The 8,278-nt window shown below is 46.9% G+C and overlaps 1 long non-coding RNA gene across 1 annotated transcript; it reads right to left on the reverse strand.

Moving 5' to 3' along the window:
• Positions 1-968: 968 nt before the first annotated feature.
• On the reverse strand, positions 969-5,645 carry LOC135401118 (uncharacterized). Its single transcript, XR_010424721.1, has 2 exons — positions 5,468-5,645; positions 969-1,113 (listed from the first exon to the last, which is right to left on the reverse strand). It is a non-coding gene; the product is annotated as an uncharacterized LOC135401118 (long non-coding RNA).
• Positions 5,646-8,278: the final 2,633 nt, after the last annotated feature.

Raw genomic sequence — 8,278 nt, forward strand, 5'->3', positions numbered from 1 at the left:
TGCGTGATCTCGACGGCCTCCAGACAAAGTAGGCGACCATCACCATTTTTATTTCTATAACTCCCCACCCCCTCCACCCCCTTCATTATGAATAATACCTTCAAACAACAGCTTTACTGTGAGATGATGAATGAAGAGGTTCATCGCCAGGGGCGATACTCTACTTCATTGCTGGTGGTGATGTGGGGAATGAAATAATAAGCCCCGTCACAATAAGGATCGAAGTCCTAAAAAGTGTCAAAAGAGCTCTGAGGGCAGAGCGTTAGTTGGCCATAGACCATGCAATTTTGAGAGAGGGGGCGAGAGTCCAGCTGATTAAGAGACCCGGAGAGTGCGATTCGGGAAGGTTGGCAGTGTGGGCAATGAAGAAGATTGTGCTCTGGAACTTCTAGAGCACCGCAGTGACAGCAGCTAGGAGGGTCAACCTGTCTCAAGCGGTAGCGCCACTGAGCTGTAAAAGCCACATCGAGTCTCATCCGATGAACGAGAGGTGTTTCGTATGGCATGCGGAAAGCGAGCACTGGATCAACTGTTCTCAGCTTAGATGGAGCCTTCAATTCAAATATGCCTTCAAAATATGAACCGTCGCATTCTTTTTCGCGTCGTACGGCAATACAGGACAAATGAAATAGGGTACATAATAGAACGGTAGATTGTTTTCCGCTCCATCAGGCTGTACTCATTTCTCATCTTCGCCTGTATTTACTGCGATTCATTGTTCTCAGTCATGAGGCTTAAGAGTTCCTCATTAGCTGCGTGGACATAAGGAAGAAAAAGAGGAGAGAAGAGAAAAACGAAACAACAGAGAGAAAGTGTATTGTGTGCTCAGTCTCGGAATTCGATCAACCAGGGATTTGCTTGCCTCGACCTCAAGCATCTTCTTTATTGTGCTTCGCTCTCAAAGCGTAGCCTTTCGGAGCTTAGGGGAAGTAGATAACGACGAGGCCGAAATAAATCACGTCTAAGCGCCTGTATTATGGGATTTATTAATAAATCCTAGCTCATTCGACTTGAACAATGTTGACCTGTGAGCCGTTTTATGACTATCTCGAAGAACCGTTGAGCTTGGAGAAGAAAGAACAGTGCATCTTGCTGGGAGATAGCTCGTATGTTCTGGAAGAGTGGGCGGCATATAGCACACGTTTGGGGGATCCTTTGTCTCATTATGCACTATAATGTAACGACAAAGGAAAATTCGCTTGAACAATGCATAATGAATTTCTAGTTTGTACGGATGAGTGACTGTATACCTTATGACTTGCCGACAGGTTGTGTCATTGTTGAACTGGTTTTATTCGGCGTTTGTGTCGTGCACGTGTATACGTGCTTTATTTACGTTGGGACGTTCTTTTCTTCTGTCCTTCAAACGGGGACGCTTATGAAGGATTTTTCGTTGCGTTATGTCTGAGAGTTAAAAATGCCAGATCAAGAATCACTCCTCATTTCTAATAGCTATAGCGACACTCACGCACAAGGTACTAACGTCTCGCACACGCATACCGCGTAGCAGATATATATGGATGCGATAAGGGATATCGGCACACGTTTATGGAGAATGTTTACATGGCAATCGATTCAGAATTCAGTCAACTTAGTCGACGTAAGCACTGGCTTTTATCGGCTGAACGCTGGCTGGGCCGCTCGACCTATTTCTCATCAGGAGTTCAGCGGACAGCTGTCGTCTGAACTTCCTCACCCTTGCAGCTGATTTCCGCTGCGTTGACCACGCCCTTTTCGGCCGATATGTACGCTGGCTCACACGCAGACGAGATATGAACTTCTTTAAGCCGATAACCATTTATCGCCTTCATGTAAACGCGTCTACCGACACAACTGCAATTCGGTATGCTCACTACTTTCCACTGCTTTAGTTATCCATTGTTTCCTGAATACACGCGTTTCTCGGTACGTTGCGCGTTGTCAAAGTCGTCCACTTTGAACAGCGCCCAAGGACACAACTTCGATCGCTGTTTTATTTGTTTCGTCCAATGAGGGACAAGTCTTCAAGGTAGGGTAGCGTCAGGACACATTTTAATTTGCGGCATGTCCACTGCTTTCTCAATACACGCATTTCTCCGTACATTGTGCGTTTTCGGCATCGTCTGCTGTGAACAGCTCCGCAGGTCACGACAACTTTGATCATTGTCTTTTTTGTTCTTTGAGGGACGAGTCTTCAAGTAGCATAGGTTGTTTTTCCCAGAACAGATATATTTGAAGTTGTCATAGCTTACCTGTTGTTAGCACAGGTGAATTATGTATGCCTCGTTAATTTTTGTTGAGGGAACTCGCACTGTTGCATTGTAAGCGACTGTGAATATTATACGTTCTGATGTCATGCTGTGCGAGATTGTTCCGTTAAATGTATACTGTAACCAGTGTTGTACATAGCGGCGCCACTAGTAGCGCCGCTACCGTATCCGCTACCTCTTTGAGTAGCGGAGTAGAGATACCGCTATATTTTAAACTGGTACCGGGAAAAGTATTTCCGCTGCAAATATGGGTAGCGGGGGACCCTTTCTCCGCTACCGGTACTTTCCATAATAAGGAAGACGTGGAACACAGAGAAAAAAAGAAAAAAAGGAAAGAAAAAAAAAGCGAGATAACGGCGAAGCAGAATTTTTTTCTTGTTATTCCATTTAGTTACTTGTTAATCAGAGAAACTGATGTCACGTTCTTGCTCAATTTCACTAACTCTCATAAGCTAAGCGCAACGAAATAGTTAGGAATATAAATTTTCGGTATTCCGTGCAGCAAAAAAAAAAAAAAAAAAAGTCCAGATAAGGGAACATAAATATTGCACCTCGTTAGACATTTTCGGAAACGATATGCCTACGGTAAGGTGTTGCCTAGAGAAGAATATCGTAGCCGAAAAGCAGCGGCACAGCATTTATGTTATTTATATATGGTAGCGCCAGCGGTATCGCGTTACTGTCTCAAATTTGTAGCGACGGTAGTATTGCGCTACTTTTTTGTGGAGTAGCGGGTAGCGTTACTTCGTTTTGGTAGCGGGTACAACACTGACTGTAACCTAACGTATTATGCCGGGAGTTGCTCGAAGATCCTGGTCTCCCCTTTCAGCTGATTTCGGCTGCACGGTAGAAGCACGGGTTGTAAAATACGTACGCCAATATAGCTTCGCCTTCTTGCTCTTTTACTTTTAGTTATCTGTACGTATAATCGCTAGGCGTGCTTTCCGAAAGGCCATAGGTGCCACCTCGCACGCCCACCATCACGCCAGTTACGCTGGCGCCACCTGGATAACTCCAACAGAACCCGTATTTAACTCTTCGTAATAAGAAATTCGAGAGCGAGTTGGCCCGTCGATATATTTGTTTGTCGCGATGGTGTCGTGGACGCTCTCGACTGCACGTTAAACGAAAAGAACTCATGTCCCTCTTGACCTACTGCCTCTGCTGCTACGTTTAAAGCAGACGACACTTTCACCGTCAAGCTCAGCGTCTTCATTTTAGTCGTCCATGGGTTTTGTGAAACGTAACCAATTTTTAGTTCGCAAGCGATGTGCTGAACAGTGTCGTCTGCTTTGAGATTCTCCGCTGATGGACGCGCCCCCAAGCGCGCGTAGCGCACACTCCGAAGCCTGCAGGGCAACGTGCCTAACAAAGGTGTTCGAGGGGCAAAATCAAAGTTGTAATACTGTAGAATTTGGCACATCTGCTCAGTTGTTGACTTGAAGTGACAACACAAATATATATACTTCTACTGCAATCGCGTTCTGGCAGGAAACAGCGCATCAGAAAAAAGAAGAAAGTTAACTTTTACTGCGCTTCGCGGAAACAGAGAACTTTGGACTTTGGAGTTACCGTATGGCGGTATTGAAGTGTGGACATCGTTAACACGAAGCTTGCGTAAGAAGAGGCAACGTCAGACGCACCCGGCGTTCGCGGATTAATGCACCTTTGATACGGTTCGCTCGTGCGCCTACTAATGTGAACCCCGTACAAGTTATGGAAGCGTGGAATACATCAACCAACCTGGTAACGAATTGAGATCTAACTTTCGGCATTGTTCTCTACAATATACGGGCACAAAAGTTGGTGTTTTTCGCACGAAATAAATTCCTATGTAAGAGTAATACACATCTTCTGGGCAGTTGCAGTCATAAAAAGGGAACATATTTCCAGTTCTTTTAACTATTCGCATGTCATTTTCTCTTCCTTGCACTATTTTTATGGCTTGCTTACGTTTTTATATCAAGTGCTAGAAAACAATACAATGTAGGTTGTATATACGAGGGGCGTTCAAGACAAACCGGGACTTTTCATTTTTCGCAAAGGTAAAATGAACTTACAGGCGAGAAATTAATTTTATTTTTCAACGTAATCTCCAGCTGCACTAATGCACTTGTCCCAGCGTTTCACGAGGGCTTGGATGCCAGCAGCGTAGAAATCCTTACCGGCGCGTAGCAGCCATGATCGGACCGCATTATTGAACTCTTGGTCGCAGCTGAAGTGGCGGCCCCCAAGGATCGCCTTCAGTGGCCCATAGAGATGGAACTCGCTGGGGGCGAGGTCTGGACTGTAAGGGGGATGTGGCAGCAACTCCCAGCCAAGTTCCTGTAAGGGCCGTATCGTGAGATGCGCAGTATGCGGGCGCGCATTCTCCTGAAGGAGGAGGACTTCTTTGGTGATGAGGCCCTTTTGCTTCAGCGCCTTATGCACACCCCTGGGAACCTGGCGGTAATATGCACTATTGATGGTGGTACCGCTAGGCAGAAAATCAACATGAACAACGCCAGCCTTGTCCCAGAAAACCGTGGAAAAGCGTTGGATGTTGTCAGAAACTCTGACACTGGGCTCTGAGCCACCTCGGCCGGGATCGTCCTGCACTGATGTACTGCCGTCCCGGAACCGTTTGCACCACTGAAACGCTTTGCTGCGGCTAAGTGCATCGTGGCCATTCTGAGCCTGAACTCTTCTATGAATTTCAGATAACTTTACGGCTTCATTCACGAGAAACGTCATGACAAATCGCTGTTCGATGTGCGCGCTCACCTCGTTGTCGGCCATCTTGTCCAGCAGGTGTCTTCTGCACAAACTTCGGAGCACCACGTAGTGAACGCGGAGGCCTGTCGTGTGTGAAAATGACGAAAAAGAAGTACAATAGCGCGAGCCATTTGTACACTCAGGTGACAGAAAGTCCCGGTTTGACTTGAACACCCCTCGTAGATACCTTATGCTGAACAGACATTGCATTATCATATAATCAAGAAGTGGATACAAAGAGAGGGGAAAAAAAGCAGAAGGAAACGAAAGTCAGTTCATCGGCATAAAGTCATGAATCTTAGATATTGATGGTTTACACCTCAGCTGCACAGGAACACGAGGGAAACGTGCTAAAACACTGTTGTTCACTTTTGCTGCAGTTGAACAGAAACTGAAATTCAATTGAATTGAATTCAATTCAAATTCGAATTGAAATTCAAAGCAGCGAAATAAAGAGTCCTCACCAGTGTCGTCTGCTTAACCGCGCGGGAGGGAAGGGAATCTGCAGGTTCTAAAACGTCACCAGGTTCGTCCACACGCCAGCGAGAAGGCCTGCGTCGATACAACGTTCGACAAACGTGTACAGACAACATTCTATTACTCCTCCACACAGCCATCACTGTTTATGCGTGTTCGCGCATAGCCTCCTATACACGTCATCGTCAACTTCATCATCGTCGTCGTCGTCGTCATCAGGTGGCGAATTTCCCCATTCATCATCATCAGTGTATTTGTCGTCGTCGTTGTTCCCAGCACCATGGGGCGACGAGACGGGATATTAAATGGATATTCCTGACAATGCCGGTCGGCGAGCGATATACATAAAAATTGCAACGTTTGTCTCTTCGTAGATGCGTCCAAGCTTTGCAGAATTTCTTAGAAAACGCAACCTTTTCGGCGCGTTGCCAGTCTCATTGATATGCAAAGGAGCAGCATACACAAAGTGGCATGTATACCCTGTGTGGAAAGCTGTTATTTTGTAAATTTTCGCCGGGCAAAGTGAGCTGGCCCATATACATCGGAGCGAGTTTGAGAAAAAGCCTGCATCGAAGAGTATGGTCACGTACCTCCCTTCTTTGGTGGGCCCAGTAAATGAAGCGTGTGTTCGTCTACATTACGTCGAGCGCCGCGGCCGTCGGGTCACTGTCAGAATACCGAGGCGCGACTCGGAATGGCATTCAAGTGCTGCACGTTGTACGTGCTGTCTTTTGAACTCGATAAGGCCCTCACACAACAAGTGTACTCAAAGGTCGATTGTCACGTCCCTTTGATCGTAAATTCCAGCGCTGAAGTGCTGTCTTTGAAACGGTTTGACGTTGGTCATAAATGTATTCCATATCAGTAGTGTAATTTGTGTAACACATATTAGATACAGATTCACATTAGATCACAGACTCAGATCGCATTAGACACCGATCGATTACGTGGTGACCGTGGCAAGGGTAGTGGTGTCATTACCGAGCCCTCGTCTGCTTGCGGGATACTCTTCGGTGGAGGGGAGTCGCTGTCACAGAGACTTTTGCCTCAGAAGCGACTGCAAAGTCACTCTCAGTCTTACGAGCAAGAATCCTAAAATGCATGCGTGTAGCATGGTGGAATGGATCATCATGAGTCCTAGAACACATCGCGTGAATAATATGTTGCATGCATGCCGTTAGCAAAAAAAAAAGAAGAAAGACCGTGGAGGAGAGATGCCATGTGTAGCACTAATGGAACGAATGCACGTTTTTTTTACGAAGGAAGTTCAATTTCTTCAATCTTTCGTGACACTCAAATCAAATCAATCCAATCTGATCACCAGCTGTACACCGAGAGGGTGCAACCATATACCGCGCAGCCTGCTCTGAGAAAGTCGCCGTTAAGTCTTGTTGGAAGGGCTCCTCGCACGGCTTTAATCCCAGCCTCGCTGATTAGAACGAGACAGCTAAGTATTAGAGACTTTGTGGATAAGTACAACAGGACAGCCAGCTTAGAGCGGTTCCATGACTGAGAGAGCGCGAGGATGCAGAACGCTCTTGAACGAATGGAAGTCGGCAAATAAGCTTCCGAGGAATACGGGTATGTGCTCGAGAGCGCGGTGCGCACGCGAAGAAAAAACCGTAGTTGTCTGTGTCTTCTCGGCATTGAGGTATACGCGTTTGGAATAGGCTGTGGTCGTGAACTGCTAGCAGTAGTCTGCCACGCTTAGCGAGCAACGTCACGACTATCGCAGGGGGGAGGGGACCGTGCGCCCTGGGCCGACTTTAGAGGGAACTGTGCCGACTTTTAAAATACAACTTCACCGCATAGCACGTCCCAAGCCAACCATCGCCCCGACTGACACTGTCACAAACAGGCGTATACGCCCCGCGTTCGCCACAAATCAGAAGTCATAAAAGTTACTCTGTGCAGTGGTTGGCCGTGAGCGTGGTATGTGACGAAGTTGCATCGGGCACAGCGAACGTGTCTGAGAACTGATCTTCAGGTCCTACTGTATCTATTACAGGCGTGTCTCGGCTGACCACAGAAGATATATCTTAATACTAAGGAGGTCGCAGTGGAGACATTTCAGCGAGTCTCTCAACGGCAATACGCCGACAACTAGTGTATGGAATACCCCCGAGAACCATCGAGGGCCTTCCAGAATCTGTGAACTCGTTTGTCACGTTATGGGTAGCGCCTAAACAAGGGCACAAGGACATAACGGAAGACTTTGCCAGAGAACTAGCACAAGCAGCTAGTTACAGTGACCAACGCCAAACGCCCATCCAGTCTATAGCCGACAATTCTCCAACGGACGACGGCATCACATGTCGGAACTCAGATCTATTATTTGAGGCTTAAAACGACGCTGGGCGGTTGGCCCAGGTGGAATCTCCAATCAGGCGCTCAAGAATCTAGACGAGGAGCAGCTTGACGCTCTTCGTCAGTTAAGAAATGAGCAGTTGTTGGTACGTACTACTTGTAGTGGCGATTCGGTACACATTGAAGACAAACACCACGAAGAGGATGGGACAGTGCCCGTCTTGTCCTCTTCTTGGTGTTTGTCTCCAGTGTGCGCTGAATTTCCACTACAAGTACCTAACAAAGTATGTACCTCTGGGTGCATACCTCCTGCCTGGCGTCAGAGTAATACCTATTTTAGAGAAGGAAAAAGCACTCTGTCTGCTGTCCCCCTACCGTCCCATTGCTCTTATCCGAGATCGTGCGTCGCCAAGCTGATAGAACATATAATTCACCAAAGACTATCTTGGGTCCCGGTGCCAGACAATTGCTTCACAGAACAGATTACAGCC

The sequence above is a fragment of the Ornithodoros turicata genome, chromosome 7 (genome assembly GCF_037126465.1).
Source record: "Ornithodoros turicata isolate Travis chromosome 7, ASM3712646v1, whole genome shotgun sequence".
Taxonomy (NCBI): Eukaryota; Metazoa; Arthropoda; class Arachnida; order Ixodida; family Argasidae; genus Ornithodoros; species Ornithodoros turicata.